The following is a 14,335-nucleotide window of genomic DNA, read 5'->3' as shown; positions in this document are numbered from 1 at the left end:
ATTTATGGGCAATTCAAAGCATACTTTGTGCAAATAGTAAAATGACTACAACACTTGGTATTCCTAGGTGGTCACCCATCCAAGTACTAACCAAGCCCGAGGTTGCTTAACTGCCGAGATCGAACGAGATCGGGTGCTTTCAACCTGGTATGGCCGTAGACGTTTCTTAGTCTGTTTTGACGACATTTATGAGCAATTCAAAGCATACTTTGTGCAAATAGCAAACTGACTACAACACTTGGTATTCCTAGGCGGTCACCCATCCAAGTACTAACCAAGCCCGAGGTTGCTTAACTGCCGAGATCGAACGAGATCGGGTGCTTTCAACCTGGTATGGCCGTAGACGTTTGTTAGTCTGTTTTGACGACATTTATGAGCAATTCAAAGCATACTTTGTGCAAATAGCAAAATGACTACAACACTTGGTATTCCTAGGCGGTCACCCATCCAAGTACTAACCAAGCCCGAGGTTGCTTAACTGCCGAGATCGAACGAGATCGGGTGCTTTCAACCTGGTATGGCCTTAGACGTTTGTTAGTCTGTTTTGACGACATTTATGCGCAATTCAAAGCATACTTTGGGTAAACAGAAAAATGACTACAACACTTGGTATTCCTAGGAGGTCACCCATCCAAGTACTAACCAAGCCCGAGGTTGCTAAACATCCGAGATCGAACGAGATCGGGTGCTTTCAACCTGGTATGGCCGTAGACGATTGTTGGTCTGTTATGACGATCTTTATGCGCAATTCAAAGCATACTTTGTGTAAATAGAAAATTGTCTACAACACTTGGTATTCCTAGGCGGTCACCCATTAAAGTACTAACCAAGCCCGAGGTTGCTTAACTGCCGATATCGAACGAGATCGGGTGCTTTCAACCTGGTATGGCCGTAGACGTTTGTTAGTCTGTTTTGACGACATATATGGGCAATTCAAAGCATACTTTGGGTAAATAGAAAAATGACTACAACACTTGGTAACCTAAGAGGACACCCATCCAAGTACTAACCAAGCCCGAGTTTGCTTAACTGCCGAGATCAAACGAGATCGGGTGCTTTCAACCTGGTATGGCCGTAGACGTTTGTTAGACTGTTTTGACGACATTTATGCGCAATTCAAAGCATAACTTTGGGTAAACAGAAAAATGACTACAACACTTGGTATTCCTAGGCGGTCACCCATCCAAGTACTAACCAAGCCCGAGGTTGCTTAACTTCCGAGATCGAACGAGATCGGGTGCTTTCAACCTGGTATGGCCGTAGACGTTTGTTAGTCTGTTTTGACGACATTCATGGGCAATTCAAAGCATACTTTGTGCAAATAGTAAAATGACTACAACACTTGGTATTCCTAGGCGGTCACCCATCCAAGTACTAACCAAGCCCGAGGTTGCTTAACTGCCGAGATCGAACGAGATCGGGTGCTTTCAACCTGGTATGGCCGTAGATGTTTGTTAGTCTGTTTTGACGACATTTATGAGCAATTCAAAGCATACTTTGTGCAAATAGCAAAATGACTACAACACTTGGTATTCCTAGGCGGTCACCCATCCAAGTACTAACCAAGCCCGAGGTTGCTTAACTGCCGAGATCGAACGAGATCGGGTGCTTTCAACCTGGTATGGCCGTAGACGTTTGTTAGTCTGTTTTGACGACATTTATGGGCAATTCAAAGCATACTTTGGGTAAATAGAAAAATGACTACAACACTTGGTATTCCTAGGAGGTCACCCATCCAAGTACTATCCAAGCCCGAGGTTGCTAAACATCCGAGATCGAACGAGATCGGGTGCTTTCAACCTGGTATGGCCGTAGACGATTGTTAGTCTGTTATGACGATCTTTATGCGCAATTAAAAGCGTACTTTGTGTAAATAGAAAATTGTCTACAACACTTGGTATTCCTAGGCGGTCACCCATCCAAGTACTAACCAAGCCCGAGGTTGCTTAACTGCCGAGATCGAACGAGATCGGGTGCTTTCAACCTGGTATGGCCGTAGACGTTTGTTAGTCTGTTTTGACGACATTTATGGGCAATTCAAAGCATACTTTGGGTAAATATAAAAATGACTACAACACTTGGTATACCTAAGAGGACACCCATCCAAGTACTAACCAAGCCCGAGTTTGCTTAACTGCCGAGATCGAACGAGATCGGGTGCTTTCAACCTGGTATGGCCGTAGACGTTTGTTAGACTGTTTTGACGACATTTATGGGCAATTCAAAGCATAACTTTGGGTAAACAGAAAAATGTCTACAACACTTGGTATTCCTAGGCGGTCACCCATCCAAGTACTAACCAAACCCGAGGTTGCTTAACTTCCGAGATCGATCGAGATCGGGTGCTTTCAACCTGGTATGGCCGTAGACGTTTTTTAGTCTGTTTTGACGACATTTATGGGCAATTCAAAGCATACTTTGTGCAAATAGTAAAATGAATACAACACTTGGTATTCCTAGGCGGTCACCCATCCAAGTACTAACCAAGCCCGAGGTTGCTTAACTGCCGAGATCGAACGAGATCGGGTGCTTTCAACCTGGTATGGCCGTAGACGTTTGTTAGTCTGTTTTAACGACATATATGGGCAATTCAAAGCATACTTTGTGCAAATAGTAAAATGACTACAACACTTGGTATTCCTAGGCGGTCACCCATCCAAGTACTAACCAAGCCCGAGGTTGCTTAACTGCCGAGATCGAACGAGATCGGGTGCTTTCAACCTGGTATGGCCGTAGACGTTTGTTAGTCTGTTTTAACGACATTTATGGGCAATTCAAAGCATACTTTGCGCAAATAGTAAAATGACTACAACACTTGGTATTCCTGGGCGGTCACCCATCCAAGTACTAACCAAGCCCGAGGTTGCTTAACTGCCGAGATCGAACGAGATCGGGTGCTTTCAACCTGGTATGGCCGTAGACGTTTGTTAGTCTGTTATGACGATCTTTATGGGCAATTCAAAGCATACTTTGTATAAATAGGAAAATGACTACAACACTTGGTATTCCTAGGCGGTCACCCATCCAAGTACTAACCAAGCCCGAGGTTGCTTAACTGCCGAGATCGAACGAGATCGGGTGCTTTCAACCTGGTATGGCCGTAGACGTTTGTTAGTCTGTTTTGACGACATTTATGAGCAATTCAAAGCATACTTTGTGCAAATAGCAAAATGACTACAACACTTGGTATTCCTAGGCGGTCACCCATCCAAGTACTAACCAAGCCCGAGGTTGCTTAACTGCCGAGATCGAACGAGATCGGGTGCTTTCAACCTGGTATGGCCTTAGACGTTTGTTAGTCTGTTTTGACGACATTTATGCGCAATTCAAAGCATACTTTGGGTAAACAGAAAAATGACTACAACACTTGGTATTCCTAGGAGGTCACCCATCCAAGTACTAACCAAGCCCGAGGTTGCTAAACATCCGAGATCGAACGAGATCGGGTGCTTTCAACCTGGTATGGCCGTAGACGTTTCTTAGTCTGTTTTGACGACATTTATGTGAAATTCAAAGCATACTTTGTGCAAATAGTAAAATGACTACAACACTTGGTATTCCTAGGCGGTCACCCATCCAAGTACTAACCAAGCCCGAGGTTGCTTAACTGCCGAGATCGAACGAGATAGGGTGCTTTCAACCTGGTATGGCCGTAGATGTTTGTTAGTCTGTTTTGACGACATTTATGAGCAATTCAAAGCATACTTTGTGCAAATAGAAAATAATGACTACAACACTTGGTATTCCTAGGCGGTCACCCATCCAAGTACTAACCAAGCCCGAGGTTGCTTAACTGCCGAGATCGAACGAGATCGGGTGCTTTCAACCTGGTATGGCCGTAGACGTTTGTTAGTCTGTTTTGACGACATTTATGGGCAATTCAAAGCATACTTTGTGCAAATAGTAAAATGACTACAACACTTGGTATTCCTAGGCGGTCACCCATCCAAGCACTAACCAAACCCGAGGTTGCTTAACTGCCGAGATCGAACGAGATAGGGTGCTTTCAACCTGGTATGGCCGTAGACGTTTGTTAGTCTGTTTTTACGACATTTATGAGCAATTCAAAGCATACTTTGTGCAAATAGCAAAATGACTACAACACTTGGTATTCCTAGGCGGTCACCCATCCAAGTACTAACCAAGCCCGAGGTTGCTTAACTGCCGAGATCGAACGAGATCGGGTGCTTTCAACCTGGTATGGCCGTAGACGTTTGTTAGTCTGTTTTGACGACATTTATGAGCAATTCAAAGCATACTTTGTGCAAATAGCAAAATGACTACAACACTTGGTATTCCTAGGCGGTCACCCATCCAAGTACTAACCAAGCCCGAGGTTGCTTAACTGCCGAGATCGAACGAGATCGGGTGCTTTCAACCTGGTATGGCCTTAGACGTTTGTTAGTCTGTTTTGACGACATTTATGCGCAATTCAAAGCATACTTTGGGTAAACAGAAAAATGACTACAACACTTGGTATTCCTAGGAGGTCACCCATCCAAGTACTAACCAAGCCCGAGGTTGCTAAACATCCGAGATCGAACGAGATCGGGTGCTTTCAACCTGGTATGGCCGTAGACGATTGTTAGTCTGTTATGACGATCTTTATGCGCAATTCAAAGCATACTTTGTGTAAATAGAAAATTGTCTACAACACTTGGTATTCCTAGGCGGTCACCCATCCAAGTACTAACCAAGCCAGAGGTTGCTTAACTGCCGAGATCGAACGAGATAGGGTGCTTTCAACCTGGTATGGCCGTAGACGTTTGTTAGTCTGTTTTTACGACATTTATGAGCAATTCAAAGCATACTTTGTGCAAATAGCAAAATGACTACAACACTTGGTATTCCTAGGCGGTCACCCATCCAAGTACTAACCAAGCCCGAGGTTGCTTAACTGCCGAGATCGAACGAGATCGGGTGCTTTCAACCTGGTATGGCCGTAGACGTTTGTTAGTCTGTTTTGACGACATTTATGAGCAATTCAAAGCATACTTTGTGCAAATAGCAAAATGACTACAACACTTGGTATTCCTAGGCGGTCACCCATCCAAGTACTAACCAAGCCCGAGGTTGCTTAACTGCCGAGATCGAACGAGATCGGGTGCTTTCAACCTGGTATGGCCTTAGACGTTTGTTAGTCTGTTTTGACGACATTTATGCGCAATTCAAAGCATACTTTGGGTAAACAGAAAAATGACTACAACACTTGGTATTCCTAGGAGGTCACCCATCCAAGTACTAACCAAGCCCGAGGTTGCTAAACATCCGAGATCGAACGAGATCGGGTGCTTTCAACCTGGTATGGCCGTAGACGATTGTTAGTCTGTTATGACGATCTTTATGCGCAATTCAAAGCATACTTTGTGTAAATAGAAAATTGTCTACAACACTTGGTATTCCTAGGCGGTCACCCATCCAAGTACTAACCAAGCCAGAGGTTGCTTAACTGCCGATATCGAACGAGATCGGGTGCTTTCAACCTGGTATGGCCGTAGACGTTTGTTAGTCTGTTTTGACGACATATATGGGCAATTCAAAGCATACTTTGGGTAAATAGAAAAATGACTACAACACTTGGTAACCTAAGAGGACACCCATCCAAGTACTAACCAAGCCCGAGTTTGCTTAACTGCCGAGATCAAACGAGATCGGGTGCTTTCAACCTGGTATGGCCGTAGACGTTTGTTAGACTGTTTTGACGACATTTATGCGCAATTCAAAGCATAACTTTGGGTAAACAGAAAAATGACTACAACACTTGGTATTCCTAGGCGGTCACCCATCCAAGTACTAACCAAGCCCGAGGTTGCTTAACTTCCGAGATCGAACGAGATCGGGTGCTTTCAACCTGGTATGGCCGTAGACGTTTGTTAGTCTGTTTTGACGACATTCATGGGCAATTCAAAGCATACTTTGTGCAAATAGTAAAATGACTACAACACTTGGTATTCCTAGGCGGTCACCCATCCAAGTACTAACCAAGCCCGAGGTTGCTTAACTGCCGAGATCGAACGAGATCGGGTGCTTTCAACCTGGTATGGCCGTAGACGTTTGTTAGTCTGTTTTGACGACATTTATGAGCAATTCAAAGCATACTTTGTGCAAATAGCAAAATGACTACAACACTTGGTATTCCTAGGCGTTCACCCATCCAAGTACTAACCAAGCCCGAGGTTGCTTAACTGCCGAGATCGAACGAGATCGGGTGCGTTCAACCTGGTATGGCCGTAGACGTTTGTTAGTCTGTTTTGACGACATTTATGGGCAATTCAAAGCATACTTTGTGCAAATAGCAAAATGACTACAACACTTGGTATTCCTAGGCGGTCACCCATCCAAGTACTAACCAAGCCCGAGGTTGCTTAACTGCCGAGATCGAACGAGATCGGGTGCTTTCAACCTGGTATGACCGTAGACGTTTGTTAGTCTGTTTTGACGACATTTATGTGAAATTCAAAGCATACTTTGTGCAAATAGTAAAATGACTACAACACTTGGTATTCCTAGGCGGTCACCCATCCAAGTACTAACCAAGCCCGAGGTTGCTTAACTGCCGAGATCGAACGAGATCGGGTGCTTTCAACCTGGTATGGCCGTAGACGTTTGTTAGTCTGTTTTGACGACATTTATGAGCAATTCAAAGCATACTTTGTGCAAATAGAAAATAATGACTACAACACTTGGTATTCCTAGGCGGTCACCCATCCAAGTACTAACCAAGCCCGAGGTTGCTTAACTGCCGAGATCGAACGAGATCGGGTGCTTTCAACCTGGTATGGCCGTAGACGTTTGTTAGTCTGTTTTGACGACATTTATGGGCAATTCAAAGCATACTTTGTGCAAATAGTAAAATGACTACAACACTTGGTATTCCTAGGCGGTCACCCATCCAAGCACTAACCAAGCCCGAGGTTGCTTAACTGCCGAGATCGAACGAGATAGGGTGCTTTCAACCTGGTATGGCCGTAGACGTTTGTTAGTCTGTTTTAACGACATTTATGGGCAATTCAAAGCATACTTTGTGCAAATAGTAAAATGACTACAACACTTGGTATTCCTAGGTGGTCACCCATCCAAGTACTAACCAAGCCCGAGGTTGCTTAACTGCCGAGATCGAACGAGATCGGGTGCTTTCAACCTGGTATGGCCGTAGACGTTTCTTAGTCTGTTTTGACGACATTTATGAGCAATTCAAAGCATACTTTGTGCAAATAGCAAACTGACTACAACACTTGGTATTCCTAGGCGGTCACCCATCCAAGTACTAACCAAGCCCGAGGTTGCTTAACTGCCGAGATCGAACGAGATCGGGTGCTTTCAACCTGGTATGGCCGTAGACGTTTGTTAGTCTGTTTTGACGACATTTATGAGCAATTCAAAGCATACTTTGTGCAAATAGCAAAATGACTACAACACTTGGTATTCCTAGGCGGTCACCCATCCAAGTACTAACCAAGCCCGAGGTTGCTTAACTGCCGAGATCGAACGAGATCGGGTGCTTTCAACCTGGTATGGCCTTAGACGTTTGTTAGTCTGTTTTGACGACATTTATGCGCAATTCAAAGCATACTTTGGGTAAACAGAAAAATGACTACAACACTTGGTATTCCTAGGAGGTCACCCATCCAAGTACTAACCAAGCCCGAGGTTGTTAAACATCCGAGATCGAACGAGATCGGGTGCTTTCAACCTGGTATGGCCGTAGACGATTGTTGGTCTGTTATGACGATCTTTATGCGCAATTCAAAGCATACTTTGTGTAAATAGAAAATTGTCTACAACACTTGGTATTCCTAGGCGGTCACCCATCCAAGTACTAACCAAGCCCGAGGTTGCTTAACTGCCGATATCGAACGAGATCGGGTGCTTTCAACCTGGTATGGCCGTAGACGTTTGTTAGTCTGTTTTGACGACATATATGGGCAATTCAAAGCATACTTTGGGTAAATAGAAAAATGACTACAACACTTGGTAACCTAAGAGGACACCCATCCAAGTACTAACCAAGCCCGAGTTTGCTTAACTGCCGAGATCAAACGAGATCGGGTGCTTTCAACCTGGTATGGCCGTAGACGTTTGTTAGACTGTTTTGACGACATTTATGCGCAATTCAAAGCATAACTTTGGGTAAACAGAAAAATGACTACAACACTTGGTATTCCTAGGCGGTCACCCATCCAAGTACTAACCAAGCCCGAGGTTGCTTAACTTCCGAGATCGAACGAGATCGGGTGCTTTCAACCTGGTATGGCCGTAGACGTTTGTTAGTCTGTTTTGACGACATTCATGGGCAATTCAAAGCATACTTTGTGCAAATAGTAAAATGACTACAACACTTGGTATTCCTAGGCGGTCACCCATCCAAGTACTAACCAAGCCCGAGGTTGCTTAACTGCCGAGATCGAACGAGATCGGGTGCTTTCAACCTGGTATGGCCGTAGATGTTTGTTAGTCTGTTTTGACGACATTTATGAGCAATTCAAAGCATACTTTGTGCAAATAGCAAAATGACTACAACACTTGGTATTCCTAGGCGGTCACCCATCCAAGTACTAACCAAGCCCGAGGTTGCTTAACTGCCGAGATCGAACGAGATCGGGTGCTTTCAACCTGGTATGGCCGTAGATGTTTGTTAGTCTGTTTTGACGACATTTATGGGCAATTCAAAGCATACTTTGGGTAAATAGAAAAATGACTACAACACTTGGTATTCCTAGGAGGTCACCCATCCAAGTACTATCCAAGCCCGAGGTTGCTAAACATCCGAGATCGAACGAGATCGGGTGCTTTCAACCTGGTATGGCCGTAGACGATTGTTAGTCTGTTATGACGATCTTTATGCGCAATTAAAAGCGTACTTTGTGTAAATAGAAAATTGTCTACAACACTTGGTATTCCTAGGCGGTCACCCATCCAAGTACTAACCAAGCCCGAGGTTGCTTAACTGCCGAGATCGAACGAGATCGGGTGCTTTCAACCTGGTATGGCCGTAGACGTTTGTTAGTCTGTTTTGACGACATTTATGGGCAATTCAAAGCATACTTTGGGTAAATAGAAAAATGACTACAACACTTGGTATACCTAAGAGGACACCCATCCAAGTACTAACCAAGCCCGAGTTTGCTTAACTGCCGAGATCGAACGAGATCGGGTGCTTTCAACCTGGTATGGCCGTAGACGTTTGTTAGACTGTTTTGACGACATTTATGGGCAATTCAAAGCATAACTTTGGGTAAACAGAAAAATGTCTACAACACTTGGTATTCCTAGGCGGTCACCCATCCAAGTACTAACCAAACCCGAGGTTGCTTAACTTCCGAGATCGATCGAGATCGGGTGCTTTCAACCTGGTATGGCCGTAGACGTTTTTTAGTCTGTTTTGACGACATTTATGGGCAATTCAAAGCATACTTTGTGCAAATAGTAAAATGAATACAACACTTGGTATTCCTAGGCGGTCACCCATCCAAGTACTAACCAAGCCCGAGGTTGCTTAACTGCCGAGATCGAACGAGATCGGGTGCTTTCAACCTGGTATGGCCGTAGACGTTTGTTAGTCTGTTTTAACGACATATATGGGCAATTCAAAGCATACTTTGTGCAAATAGTAAAATGACTACAACACTTGGTATTCCTAGGCGGTCACCCATCCAAGTACTAACCAAGCCCGAGGTTGCTTAACTGCCGAGATCGAACGAGATCGGGTGCTTTCAACCTGGTATGGCCGTAGACGTTTGTTAGTCTGTTTTAACGACATTTATGGGCAATTCAAAGCATACTTTGCGCAAATAGTAAAATGACTACAACACTTGGTATTCCTGGGCGGTCACCCATCCAAGTACTAACCAAGCCCGAGGTTGCTTAACTGCCGAGATCGAACGAGATCGGGTGCTTTCAACCTGGTATGGCCGTAGACGTTTGTTAGTCTGTTATGACGATCTTTATGCGCAATTCAAAGCATACTTTGTATAAATAGGAAAATGACTACAACACTTGGTATTCCTAGGCGGTCACCCATCCAAGTACTAACCAAGCCCGAGGTTGCTTAACTGCCGAGATCGAACGAGATCGGGTGCTTTCAACCTGGTATGGCCGTAGACGTTTGTTAGTCTGTTTTGACGACATTTATGAGCAATTCAAAGCATACTTTGTGCAAATAGCAAAATGACTACAACACTTGGTATTCCTAGGCGGTCACCCATCCAAGTACTAACCAAGCCCGAGGTTGCTTAACTGCCGAGATCGAACGAGATCGGGTGCTTTCAACCTGGTATGGCCTTAGACGTTTGTTAGTCTGTTTTGACGACATTTATGCGCAATTCAAAGCATACTTTGGGTAAACAGAAAAATGACTACAACACTTGGTATTCCTAGGAGGTCACCCATCCAAGTACTAACCAAGCCCGAGGTTGCTAAACATCCGAGATCGAACGAGATCGGGTGCTTTCAACCTGGTATGGCCGTAGACGATTGTTAGTCTGTTATGACGATCTTTATGCGCAATTCAAAGCATACTTTGTGTAAATAGAAAATTGTCTACAACACTTGGTATTCCTAGGCGGTCACCCATCCAAGTACTAACCAAGCCCGAGGTTGCTTAACTGCCGATATCGAACGAGATCGGGTGCTTTCAACCTGGTATGGCCGTAGACGTTTGTTAGTCTGTTTTGACGACATATATGGGCAATTCAAAGCATACTTTGGGTAAATAGAAAAATGACTACAACACTTGGTAACCTAAGAGGACACCCATCCAAGTACTAACCAAGCCCGAGTTTGCTTAACTGCCGAGATCAAACGAGATCGGGTGCTTTCAACCTGGTATGGCCGTAGACGTTTGTTAGACTGTTTTGACGACATTTATGCGCAATTCAAAGCATAACTTTGGGTAAACAGAAAAATGACTACAACACTTGGTATTCCTAGGCGGTCACCCATCCAAGTACTAACCAAGCCCGAGGTTGCTTAACTTCCGAGATCGAACGAGATCGGGTGCTTTCAACCTGGTATGGCCGTAGACGTTTGTTAGTCTGTTTTGACGACATTTATGGGCAATTCAAAGCATACTTTGTGCAAATAGCAAAATGACTACAACACTTGGTATTCCTAGGCGGTCACCCATCCAAGTACTAACCAAGCCCGAGGTTGCTTAACTGCCGAGATCGAACGAGATCGGGTGCTTTCAACCTGGTATGGCCGTAGACGTTTGTTAGTCTGTTTTGACGACATTTATGGGCAATTCAAAGCATACTTTGGGTAAATAGAAAAATGACTACAACACTTGGTATTCCTAGGAGGTCACCCATCCAAGTACTATCCAAGCCCGAGGTTGCTAAACATCCGAGATCGAACGAGATCGGGTGCTTTCAACCTGGTATGGCCGTAGACGATTGTTAGTCTGTTATGACGATCTTTATGCGCAATTAAAAGCATACTTTGTGTAAATAGAAAATTGTCTACAACACTTGGTATTCCTAGGCGGTCACCCATCCAAGTACTAACCAAGCCCGAGGTTGCTTAACTGCCGAGATCGAACGAGATCGGGTGCTTTCAACCTGGTATGGCCGTAGACGTTTGTTAGTCTGTTTTGACGACATTTATGGGCAATTCAAAGCATACTTTGTGCAAATAGTAAAATGAATACAACACTTGGTATTCCTAGGCGGTCACCCATCCAAGTACTAACCAAGCCCGAGGTTGCTTAACTGCCGAGATCGAACGAGATCGGGTGCTTTCAACCTGGTATGGCCGTAGACGTTTGTTAGTCTGTTTTAACGACATTTATGGGCAATTCAAAGCATACTTTGTGCAAATAGTAAAATGACTACAACACTTGGTATTCCTAGGCGGTCACCCATCCAAGTATTAACCAAGCCCGAGGTTGCTTAACTGCCGAGATCGAACGAGATCGGGTGCTTTCAACCTGGTATGGCCGTAGACGTTTGTTAGTCTGTTTTAACGACATTTATGGGCAATTCAAAGCATACTTTGCGCAAATAGTAAAATGACTACAACACTTGGTATTCCTAGGCGGTCACCCATCCAAGTACTAACCAAGCCCGAGGTTGCTTAACTGCCGAGATCGAACGAGATCGGGTGCTTTCAACCTGGTATGGCCGTAGACGTTTGTTAGTCTGTTATGACGATCTTTATGCGCAATTCAAAGCATACTTTGTATAAATAGGAAAATGACTACAACACTTGGTATTCCTAGGCGGTCACCCATCCAAGTACTAACCAAGCCCGAGGTTGCTTAACTGCCGAGATCGAACGAGATCGGGTGCTTTCAACCTGGTATGGCCGTAGACGTTTGTTAGTCTGTTTTGACGACATTTATGGGCAATTCAAAGCATACTTTGTGTAAACAGAAAAATGACTACAACACTTGGTATTCCTAGGCGGTCACCCATCCAAGTACTAACCAAGCCCGAGGTTGCTTAACTGCCGAGATCGAACGAGATCGGGTGCTTTCAACCTGGTATGGCCGTAGACGTTTGTTAGTCTGTTATGACGATCTTTATGCGCAATTCAAAGCATACTTTGGGTAAACAGAAAAATGACTACAACACTTGGTATTCCTAGGAGGTCACCCATCCAAGTACTAACCAAGCCCGAGGTTGCTTAACTGCCGAGATCGAACGAGATCGGGTGCTTTCAACCTGGTATGGCCGTAGACGTTTGTTAATCTGTTTTGACGACATTAATGGGCAATTCAAAGCATACTTTGTGCAAATAGTAAAATGACTACAACACTTGGTATTCCTAGGCGGTCACCCATCCAAGTACTAACCAAGCCCGAGGTTGCTTAACTGCCGAGATCGAACGAGATCGGGTGCTTTCAACCTGGTATGGCCGTAGACGTTTGTTAGTCTGTTTTAACGACATTTATGGGCAATTCAAAGCATACTTTGTGCAAATAGTAAAATGACTACAACACTTGGTATTCCTAGGCGGTCACCCATCCAAGTATTAACCAAGCCCGAGGTTGCTTAACTGCCGAGATCGAACGAGATCGGGTGCTTTCAACCTGGTATGGCCGTAGACGTTTGTTAGTCTGTTTTAACGACATTTATGGGCAATTCAAAGCATACTTTGCGCAAATAGTAAAATGACTACAACACTTGGTATTCCTAGGCGGTCACCCATCCAAGTACTAACCAAGCCCGAGGTTGCTTAACTGCCGAGATCGAACGAGATCGGGTGCTTTCAACCTGGTATGGCCGTAGACGTTTGTTAGTCTGTTATGACGATCTTTATGCGCAATTCAAAGCATACTTTGTATAAATAGGAAAATGACTACAACACTTGGTATTCCTAGGCGGTCACCCATCCAAGTACTAACCAAGCCCGAGGTTGCTTAACTGCCGAGATCGAACGAGATCGGGTGCTTTCAACCTGGTATGGCCGTAGACGTTTGTTAGTCTGTTTTGACGACATTTATGGGCAATTCAAAGCATACTTTGTGTAAACAGAAAAATGACTACAACACTTGGTATTCCTAGGCGGTCACCCATCCAAGTACTAACCAAGCCCGAGGTTGCTTAACTGCCGAGATCGAACGAGATCGGGTGCTTTCAACCTGGTATGGCCGTAGACGTTTGTTAGTCTGTTATGACGATCTTTATGCGCAATTCAAAGCATACTTTGGGTAAACAGAAAAATGACTACAACACTTGGTATTCCTAGGAGGTCACCCATCCAAGTACTAACCAAGCCCGAGGTTGCTTAACTGCCGAGATCGAACGAGATCGGGTGCTTTCAACCTGGTATGGCCGTAGACGTTTGTTAATCTGTTTTGACGACATTTATGGGCAATTCAAAGCATACTTTGTGCAAATAGTAAAATGACTACAACACTTGGTATTCCTAGGCGGTCACCCATCCAAGTACTAACCAATCCCGAGGTTGCTTAACTGCCGAGATCGAACGAGATCGGGTGCTTTCAACCTGGTATGGCCGTAGACGTTTGTTAGTCTGTTTTGACGACATTTATGAGCAATTCAAAGCATACTTTGTGCAAATAGCAAAATGACTACAACACTTGGTATTCCTAGGCGGTCACCCATCCAAGTACTAACCAAGCCCGAGGTTGCTTAACTGCCGAGATCGAACGAGATCGGGTGCTTTCAACCTGGTATGGCCGTAGACGTTTGTTAGTCTGTTTTGACGACATTTATGCGCAATTCAAAGCATACTTTGTGTAAATAGAAAAATGACTACAACACTTGGTATTCCTAGGATGTCACCCATCCAAGTACTAACCAAGCCCGAGGTTGCTAAACATCCGAGATCGAACGAGATCGGGTGCTTTCAACCTGGTATGGCCGTAGAC

At 44.5% G+C, this 14,335-nt stretch overlaps 74 non-coding genes and 4 pseudogenes across 74 annotated transcripts; all 78 read right to left on the bottom strand.

The window, feature by feature from the left end:
* Positions 1-42: 42 nt before the first annotated feature.
* Positions 43-161, bottom strand: LOC145891361 (5S ribosomal RNA). Its single transcript, XR_014400157.1, has one exon. It is a non-coding gene; the product is annotated as a 5S ribosomal RNA (ribosomal RNA).
* Positions 162-226: 65 nt separating this feature from the next.
* LOC145890785 (5S ribosomal RNA) lies at positions 227-345 on the bottom strand. The gene has a single exon (XR_014399618.1). It is a non-coding gene; the product is annotated as a 5S ribosomal RNA (ribosomal RNA).
* Positions 346-410: 65 nt separating this feature from the next.
* LOC145891434 (5S ribosomal RNA) lies at positions 411-529 on the bottom strand. Its single transcript, XR_014400226.1, has one exon. It is a non-coding gene; the product is annotated as a 5S ribosomal RNA (ribosomal RNA).
* A 65-nt stretch (positions 530-594) lies between these two features.
* Positions 595-713, bottom strand: LOC145891551 (5S ribosomal RNA). The gene has a single exon (XR_014400336.1). It is a non-coding gene; the product is annotated as a 5S ribosomal RNA (ribosomal RNA).
* A 65-nt stretch (positions 714-778) lies between these two features.
* LOC145891363 (5S ribosomal RNA) lies at positions 779-897 on the bottom strand. Its single transcript, XR_014400159.1, has one exon. It is a non-coding gene; the product is annotated as a 5S ribosomal RNA (ribosomal RNA).
* A 65-nt stretch (positions 898-962) lies between these two features.
* Positions 963-1,080, bottom strand: LOC145892525 (5S ribosomal RNA; annotated as a pseudogene).
* Positions 1,081-1,146: 66 nt separating this feature from the next.
* LOC145890887 (5S ribosomal RNA) lies at positions 1,147-1,265 on the bottom strand. The gene has a single exon (XR_014399713.1). It is a non-coding gene; the product is annotated as a 5S ribosomal RNA (ribosomal RNA).
* Positions 1,266-1,330: 65 nt separating this feature from the next.
* On the bottom strand, positions 1,331-1,449 carry LOC145891052 (5S ribosomal RNA). The gene has a single exon (XR_014399867.1). It is a non-coding gene; the product is annotated as a 5S ribosomal RNA (ribosomal RNA).
* Positions 1,450-1,514: 65 nt separating this feature from the next.
* LOC145890784 (5S ribosomal RNA) lies at positions 1,515-1,633 on the bottom strand. Its single transcript, XR_014399617.1, has one exon. It is a non-coding gene; the product is annotated as a 5S ribosomal RNA (ribosomal RNA).
* A 65-nt stretch (positions 1,634-1,698) lies between these two features.
* On the bottom strand, positions 1,699-1,817 carry LOC145891623 (5S ribosomal RNA). Its single transcript, XR_014400403.1, has one exon. It is a non-coding gene; the product is annotated as a 5S ribosomal RNA (ribosomal RNA).
* Positions 1,818-1,882: 65 nt separating this feature from the next.
* Positions 1,883-2,001, bottom strand: LOC145893045 (5S ribosomal RNA). Its single transcript, XR_014401424.1, has one exon. It is a non-coding gene; the product is annotated as a 5S ribosomal RNA (ribosomal RNA).
* Positions 2,002-2,066: 65 nt separating this feature from the next.
* On the bottom strand, positions 2,067-2,185 carry LOC145892030 (5S ribosomal RNA). Its single transcript, XR_014400793.1, has one exon. It is a non-coding gene; the product is annotated as a 5S ribosomal RNA (ribosomal RNA).
* A 66-nt stretch (positions 2,186-2,251) lies between these two features.
* On the bottom strand, positions 2,252-2,370 carry LOC145891127 (5S ribosomal RNA). The gene has a single exon (XR_014399938.1). It is a non-coding gene; the product is annotated as a 5S ribosomal RNA (ribosomal RNA).
* A 65-nt stretch (positions 2,371-2,435) lies between these two features.
* On the bottom strand, positions 2,436-2,554 carry LOC145891119 (5S ribosomal RNA). Its single transcript, XR_014399930.1, has one exon. It is a non-coding gene; the product is annotated as a 5S ribosomal RNA (ribosomal RNA).
* A 65-nt stretch (positions 2,555-2,619) lies between these two features.
* LOC145890783 (5S ribosomal RNA) lies at positions 2,620-2,738 on the bottom strand. The gene has a single exon (XR_014399616.1). It is a non-coding gene; the product is annotated as a 5S ribosomal RNA (ribosomal RNA).
* A 65-nt stretch (positions 2,739-2,803) lies between these two features.
* Positions 2,804-2,922, bottom strand: LOC145890892 (5S ribosomal RNA). The gene has a single exon (XR_014399717.1). It is a non-coding gene; the product is annotated as a 5S ribosomal RNA (ribosomal RNA).
* A 65-nt stretch (positions 2,923-2,987) lies between these two features.
* LOC145890782 (5S ribosomal RNA) lies at positions 2,988-3,106 on the bottom strand. Its single transcript, XR_014399615.1, has one exon. It is a non-coding gene; the product is annotated as a 5S ribosomal RNA (ribosomal RNA).
* A 65-nt stretch (positions 3,107-3,171) lies between these two features.
* LOC145891433 (5S ribosomal RNA) lies at positions 3,172-3,290 on the bottom strand. The gene has a single exon (XR_014400225.1). It is a non-coding gene; the product is annotated as a 5S ribosomal RNA (ribosomal RNA).
* Positions 3,291-3,355: 65 nt separating this feature from the next.
* Positions 3,356-3,474, bottom strand: LOC145891549 (5S ribosomal RNA). The gene has a single exon (XR_014400334.1). It is a non-coding gene; the product is annotated as a 5S ribosomal RNA (ribosomal RNA).
* Positions 3,475-3,539: 65 nt separating this feature from the next.
* On the bottom strand, positions 3,540-3,658 carry LOC145891962 (5S ribosomal RNA). The gene has a single exon (XR_014400727.1). It is a non-coding gene; the product is annotated as a 5S ribosomal RNA (ribosomal RNA).
* Positions 3,659-3,725: 67 nt separating this feature from the next.
* Positions 3,726-3,844, bottom strand: LOC145890781 (5S ribosomal RNA). The gene has a single exon (XR_014399614.1). It is a non-coding gene; the product is annotated as a 5S ribosomal RNA (ribosomal RNA).
* Positions 3,845-3,909: 65 nt separating this feature from the next.
* Positions 3,910-4,028, bottom strand: LOC145892330 (5S ribosomal RNA). The gene has a single exon (XR_014401068.1). It is a non-coding gene; the product is annotated as a 5S ribosomal RNA (ribosomal RNA).
* A 65-nt stretch (positions 4,029-4,093) lies between these two features.
* Positions 4,094-4,212, bottom strand: LOC145890779 (5S ribosomal RNA). The gene has a single exon (XR_014399612.1). It is a non-coding gene; the product is annotated as a 5S ribosomal RNA (ribosomal RNA).
* Positions 4,213-4,277: 65 nt separating this feature from the next.
* Positions 4,278-4,396, bottom strand: LOC145891431 (5S ribosomal RNA). Its single transcript, XR_014400223.1, has one exon. It is a non-coding gene; the product is annotated as a 5S ribosomal RNA (ribosomal RNA).
* A 65-nt stretch (positions 4,397-4,461) lies between these two features.
* Positions 4,462-4,580, bottom strand: LOC145891548 (5S ribosomal RNA). Its single transcript, XR_014400333.1, has one exon. It is a non-coding gene; the product is annotated as a 5S ribosomal RNA (ribosomal RNA).
* A 65-nt stretch (positions 4,581-4,645) lies between these two features.
* On the bottom strand, positions 4,646-4,764 carry LOC145892002 (5S ribosomal RNA). Its single transcript, XR_014400766.1, has one exon. It is a non-coding gene; the product is annotated as a 5S ribosomal RNA (ribosomal RNA).
* A 65-nt stretch (positions 4,765-4,829) lies between these two features.
* Positions 4,830-4,948, bottom strand: LOC145890777 (5S ribosomal RNA). The gene has a single exon (XR_014399611.1). It is a non-coding gene; the product is annotated as a 5S ribosomal RNA (ribosomal RNA).
* A 65-nt stretch (positions 4,949-5,013) lies between these two features.
* Positions 5,014-5,132, bottom strand: LOC145891430 (5S ribosomal RNA). Its single transcript, XR_014400222.1, has one exon. It is a non-coding gene; the product is annotated as a 5S ribosomal RNA (ribosomal RNA).
* Positions 5,133-5,197: 65 nt separating this feature from the next.
* LOC145891547 (5S ribosomal RNA) lies at positions 5,198-5,316 on the bottom strand. Its single transcript, XR_014400332.1, has one exon. It is a non-coding gene; the product is annotated as a 5S ribosomal RNA (ribosomal RNA).
* A 65-nt stretch (positions 5,317-5,381) lies between these two features.
* On the bottom strand, positions 5,382-5,500 carry LOC145891748 (5S ribosomal RNA). Its single transcript, XR_014400523.1, has one exon. It is a non-coding gene; the product is annotated as a 5S ribosomal RNA (ribosomal RNA).
* Positions 5,501-5,565: 65 nt separating this feature from the next.
* On the bottom strand, positions 5,566-5,683 carry LOC145892524 (5S ribosomal RNA; annotated as a pseudogene).
* A 66-nt stretch (positions 5,684-5,749) lies between these two features.
* LOC145890876 (5S ribosomal RNA) lies at positions 5,750-5,868 on the bottom strand. The gene has a single exon (XR_014399702.1). It is a non-coding gene; the product is annotated as a 5S ribosomal RNA (ribosomal RNA).
* Positions 5,869-5,933: 65 nt separating this feature from the next.
* LOC145890776 (5S ribosomal RNA) lies at positions 5,934-6,052 on the bottom strand. The gene has a single exon (XR_014399610.1). It is a non-coding gene; the product is annotated as a 5S ribosomal RNA (ribosomal RNA).
* A 65-nt stretch (positions 6,053-6,117) lies between these two features.
* LOC145891671 (5S ribosomal RNA) lies at positions 6,118-6,236 on the bottom strand. Its single transcript, XR_014400449.1, has one exon. It is a non-coding gene; the product is annotated as a 5S ribosomal RNA (ribosomal RNA).
* Positions 6,237-6,301: 65 nt separating this feature from the next.
* LOC145890858 (5S ribosomal RNA) lies at positions 6,302-6,420 on the bottom strand. The gene has a single exon (XR_014399686.1). It is a non-coding gene; the product is annotated as a 5S ribosomal RNA (ribosomal RNA).
* Positions 6,421-6,485: 65 nt separating this feature from the next.
* Positions 6,486-6,604, bottom strand: LOC145890775 (5S ribosomal RNA). The gene has a single exon (XR_014399609.1). It is a non-coding gene; the product is annotated as a 5S ribosomal RNA (ribosomal RNA).
* A 67-nt stretch (positions 6,605-6,671) lies between these two features.
* On the bottom strand, positions 6,672-6,790 carry LOC145890774 (5S ribosomal RNA). Its single transcript, XR_014399608.1, has one exon. It is a non-coding gene; the product is annotated as a 5S ribosomal RNA (ribosomal RNA).
* Positions 6,791-6,855: 65 nt separating this feature from the next.
* Positions 6,856-6,974, bottom strand: LOC145892097 (5S ribosomal RNA). The gene has a single exon (XR_014400855.1). It is a non-coding gene; the product is annotated as a 5S ribosomal RNA (ribosomal RNA).
* Positions 6,975-7,039: 65 nt separating this feature from the next.
* LOC145891349 (5S ribosomal RNA) lies at positions 7,040-7,158 on the bottom strand. The gene has a single exon (XR_014400146.1). It is a non-coding gene; the product is annotated as a 5S ribosomal RNA (ribosomal RNA).
* Positions 7,159-7,223: 65 nt separating this feature from the next.
* LOC145890773 (5S ribosomal RNA) lies at positions 7,224-7,342 on the bottom strand. The gene has a single exon (XR_014399607.1). It is a non-coding gene; the product is annotated as a 5S ribosomal RNA (ribosomal RNA).
* A 65-nt stretch (positions 7,343-7,407) lies between these two features.
* Positions 7,408-7,526, bottom strand: LOC145891429 (5S ribosomal RNA). The gene has a single exon (XR_014400221.1). It is a non-coding gene; the product is annotated as a 5S ribosomal RNA (ribosomal RNA).
* A 65-nt stretch (positions 7,527-7,591) lies between these two features.
* LOC145891768 (5S ribosomal RNA) lies at positions 7,592-7,710 on the bottom strand. The gene has a single exon (XR_014400541.1). It is a non-coding gene; the product is annotated as a 5S ribosomal RNA (ribosomal RNA).
* Positions 7,711-7,775: 65 nt separating this feature from the next.
* Positions 7,776-7,894, bottom strand: LOC145890991 (5S ribosomal RNA). Its single transcript, XR_014399809.1, has one exon. It is a non-coding gene; the product is annotated as a 5S ribosomal RNA (ribosomal RNA).
* Positions 7,895-7,959: 65 nt separating this feature from the next.
* Positions 7,960-8,077, bottom strand: LOC145892523 (5S ribosomal RNA; annotated as a pseudogene).
* A 66-nt stretch (positions 8,078-8,143) lies between these two features.
* LOC145890864 (5S ribosomal RNA) lies at positions 8,144-8,262 on the bottom strand. Its single transcript, XR_014399691.1, has one exon. It is a non-coding gene; the product is annotated as a 5S ribosomal RNA (ribosomal RNA).
* Positions 8,263-8,327: 65 nt separating this feature from the next.
* Positions 8,328-8,446, bottom strand: LOC145891051 (5S ribosomal RNA). The gene has a single exon (XR_014399866.1). It is a non-coding gene; the product is annotated as a 5S ribosomal RNA (ribosomal RNA).
* Positions 8,447-8,511: 65 nt separating this feature from the next.
* Positions 8,512-8,630, bottom strand: LOC145891050 (5S ribosomal RNA). Its single transcript, XR_014399865.1, has one exon. It is a non-coding gene; the product is annotated as a 5S ribosomal RNA (ribosomal RNA).
* A 65-nt stretch (positions 8,631-8,695) lies between these two features.
* LOC145891622 (5S ribosomal RNA) lies at positions 8,696-8,814 on the bottom strand. Its single transcript, XR_014400402.1, has one exon. It is a non-coding gene; the product is annotated as a 5S ribosomal RNA (ribosomal RNA).
* A 65-nt stretch (positions 8,815-8,879) lies between these two features.
* Positions 8,880-8,998, bottom strand: LOC145893034 (5S ribosomal RNA). The gene has a single exon (XR_014401413.1). It is a non-coding gene; the product is annotated as a 5S ribosomal RNA (ribosomal RNA).
* Positions 8,999-9,063: 65 nt separating this feature from the next.
* LOC145892029 (5S ribosomal RNA) lies at positions 9,064-9,182 on the bottom strand. Its single transcript, XR_014400792.1, has one exon. It is a non-coding gene; the product is annotated as a 5S ribosomal RNA (ribosomal RNA).
* Positions 9,183-9,248: 66 nt separating this feature from the next.
* Positions 9,249-9,367, bottom strand: LOC145891126 (5S ribosomal RNA). Its single transcript, XR_014399937.1, has one exon. It is a non-coding gene; the product is annotated as a 5S ribosomal RNA (ribosomal RNA).
* A 65-nt stretch (positions 9,368-9,432) lies between these two features.
* LOC145891118 (5S ribosomal RNA) lies at positions 9,433-9,551 on the bottom strand. The gene has a single exon (XR_014399929.1). It is a non-coding gene; the product is annotated as a 5S ribosomal RNA (ribosomal RNA).
* A 65-nt stretch (positions 9,552-9,616) lies between these two features.
* LOC145890772 (5S ribosomal RNA) lies at positions 9,617-9,735 on the bottom strand. The gene has a single exon (XR_014399606.1). It is a non-coding gene; the product is annotated as a 5S ribosomal RNA (ribosomal RNA).
* A 65-nt stretch (positions 9,736-9,800) lies between these two features.
* LOC145890890 (5S ribosomal RNA) lies at positions 9,801-9,919 on the bottom strand. Its single transcript, XR_014399716.1, has one exon. It is a non-coding gene; the product is annotated as a 5S ribosomal RNA (ribosomal RNA).
* A 65-nt stretch (positions 9,920-9,984) lies between these two features.
* Positions 9,985-10,103, bottom strand: LOC145890771 (5S ribosomal RNA). Its single transcript, XR_014399605.1, has one exon. It is a non-coding gene; the product is annotated as a 5S ribosomal RNA (ribosomal RNA).
* A 65-nt stretch (positions 10,104-10,168) lies between these two features.
* Positions 10,169-10,287, bottom strand: LOC145891428 (5S ribosomal RNA). Its single transcript, XR_014400220.1, has one exon. It is a non-coding gene; the product is annotated as a 5S ribosomal RNA (ribosomal RNA).
* A 65-nt stretch (positions 10,288-10,352) lies between these two features.
* On the bottom strand, positions 10,353-10,471 carry LOC145891546 (5S ribosomal RNA). Its single transcript, XR_014400331.1, has one exon. It is a non-coding gene; the product is annotated as a 5S ribosomal RNA (ribosomal RNA).
* Positions 10,472-10,536: 65 nt separating this feature from the next.
* LOC145890990 (5S ribosomal RNA) lies at positions 10,537-10,655 on the bottom strand. The gene has a single exon (XR_014399808.1). It is a non-coding gene; the product is annotated as a 5S ribosomal RNA (ribosomal RNA).
* Positions 10,656-10,720: 65 nt separating this feature from the next.
* Positions 10,721-10,838, bottom strand: LOC145892522 (5S ribosomal RNA; annotated as a pseudogene).
* A 66-nt stretch (positions 10,839-10,904) lies between these two features.
* On the bottom strand, positions 10,905-11,023 carry LOC145890852 (5S ribosomal RNA). Its single transcript, XR_014399680.1, has one exon. It is a non-coding gene; the product is annotated as a 5S ribosomal RNA (ribosomal RNA).
* A 65-nt stretch (positions 11,024-11,088) lies between these two features.
* LOC145890770 (5S ribosomal RNA) lies at positions 11,089-11,207 on the bottom strand. Its single transcript, XR_014399604.1, has one exon. It is a non-coding gene; the product is annotated as a 5S ribosomal RNA (ribosomal RNA).
* A 65-nt stretch (positions 11,208-11,272) lies between these two features.
* Positions 11,273-11,391, bottom strand: LOC145891619 (5S ribosomal RNA). The gene has a single exon (XR_014400400.1). It is a non-coding gene; the product is annotated as a 5S ribosomal RNA (ribosomal RNA).
* A 65-nt stretch (positions 11,392-11,456) lies between these two features.
* Positions 11,457-11,575, bottom strand: LOC145893022 (5S ribosomal RNA). Its single transcript, XR_014401402.1, has one exon. It is a non-coding gene; the product is annotated as a 5S ribosomal RNA (ribosomal RNA).
* Positions 11,576-11,640: 65 nt separating this feature from the next.
* LOC145891117 (5S ribosomal RNA) lies at positions 11,641-11,759 on the bottom strand. The gene has a single exon (XR_014399928.1). It is a non-coding gene; the product is annotated as a 5S ribosomal RNA (ribosomal RNA).
* A 65-nt stretch (positions 11,760-11,824) lies between these two features.
* LOC145891237 (5S ribosomal RNA) lies at positions 11,825-11,943 on the bottom strand. Its single transcript, XR_014400042.1, has one exon. It is a non-coding gene; the product is annotated as a 5S ribosomal RNA (ribosomal RNA).
* A 65-nt stretch (positions 11,944-12,008) lies between these two features.
* LOC145890769 (5S ribosomal RNA) lies at positions 12,009-12,127 on the bottom strand. The gene has a single exon (XR_014399603.1). It is a non-coding gene; the product is annotated as a 5S ribosomal RNA (ribosomal RNA).
* A 65-nt stretch (positions 12,128-12,192) lies between these two features.
* Positions 12,193-12,311, bottom strand: LOC145890767 (5S ribosomal RNA). Its single transcript, XR_014399601.1, has one exon. It is a non-coding gene; the product is annotated as a 5S ribosomal RNA (ribosomal RNA).
* Positions 12,312-12,376: 65 nt separating this feature from the next.
* LOC145890766 (5S ribosomal RNA) lies at positions 12,377-12,495 on the bottom strand. Its single transcript, XR_014399600.1, has one exon. It is a non-coding gene; the product is annotated as a 5S ribosomal RNA (ribosomal RNA).
* A 65-nt stretch (positions 12,496-12,560) lies between these two features.
* LOC145891218 (5S ribosomal RNA) lies at positions 12,561-12,679 on the bottom strand. The gene has a single exon (XR_014400024.1). It is a non-coding gene; the product is annotated as a 5S ribosomal RNA (ribosomal RNA).
* A 65-nt stretch (positions 12,680-12,744) lies between these two features.
* On the bottom strand, positions 12,745-12,863 carry LOC145890765 (5S ribosomal RNA). The gene has a single exon (XR_014399599.1). It is a non-coding gene; the product is annotated as a 5S ribosomal RNA (ribosomal RNA).
* Positions 12,864-12,928: 65 nt separating this feature from the next.
* On the bottom strand, positions 12,929-13,047 carry LOC145891236 (5S ribosomal RNA). The gene has a single exon (XR_014400041.1). It is a non-coding gene; the product is annotated as a 5S ribosomal RNA (ribosomal RNA).
* Positions 13,048-13,112: 65 nt separating this feature from the next.
* On the bottom strand, positions 13,113-13,231 carry LOC145890764 (5S ribosomal RNA). The gene has a single exon (XR_014399598.1). It is a non-coding gene; the product is annotated as a 5S ribosomal RNA (ribosomal RNA).
* Positions 13,232-13,296: 65 nt separating this feature from the next.
* On the bottom strand, positions 13,297-13,415 carry LOC145890763 (5S ribosomal RNA). Its single transcript, XR_014399597.1, has one exon. It is a non-coding gene; the product is annotated as a 5S ribosomal RNA (ribosomal RNA).
* A 65-nt stretch (positions 13,416-13,480) lies between these two features.
* On the bottom strand, positions 13,481-13,599 carry LOC145890761 (5S ribosomal RNA). Its single transcript, XR_014399596.1, has one exon. It is a non-coding gene; the product is annotated as a 5S ribosomal RNA (ribosomal RNA).
* A 65-nt stretch (positions 13,600-13,664) lies between these two features.
* On the bottom strand, positions 13,665-13,783 carry LOC145891206 (5S ribosomal RNA). Its single transcript, XR_014400013.1, has one exon. It is a non-coding gene; the product is annotated as a 5S ribosomal RNA (ribosomal RNA).
* A 65-nt stretch (positions 13,784-13,848) lies between these two features.
* LOC145891521 (5S ribosomal RNA) lies at positions 13,849-13,967 on the bottom strand. Its single transcript, XR_014400307.1, has one exon. It is a non-coding gene; the product is annotated as a 5S ribosomal RNA (ribosomal RNA).
* Positions 13,968-14,032: 65 nt separating this feature from the next.
* Positions 14,033-14,151, bottom strand: LOC145890760 (5S ribosomal RNA). Its single transcript, XR_014399595.1, has one exon. It is a non-coding gene; the product is annotated as a 5S ribosomal RNA (ribosomal RNA).
* Positions 14,152-14,216: 65 nt separating this feature from the next.
* On the bottom strand, positions 14,217-14,335 carry LOC145892210 (5S ribosomal RNA). Its single transcript, XR_014400962.1, has one exon. It is a non-coding gene; the product is annotated as a 5S ribosomal RNA (ribosomal RNA).

This window comes from Ascidia mentula, chromosome 2 (assembly GCF_947561715.1).
Source record: "Ascidia mentula chromosome 2, kaAscMent1.1, whole genome shotgun sequence".
NCBI classification, from domain to species: domain Eukaryota; kingdom Metazoa; phylum Chordata; class Ascidiacea; order Phlebobranchia; family Ascidiidae; genus Ascidia; species Ascidia mentula.
The sequence above is the reverse complement of the archived record's forward strand: the minus strand, read 5'-3'. Positions and strand labels throughout refer to the sequence as shown.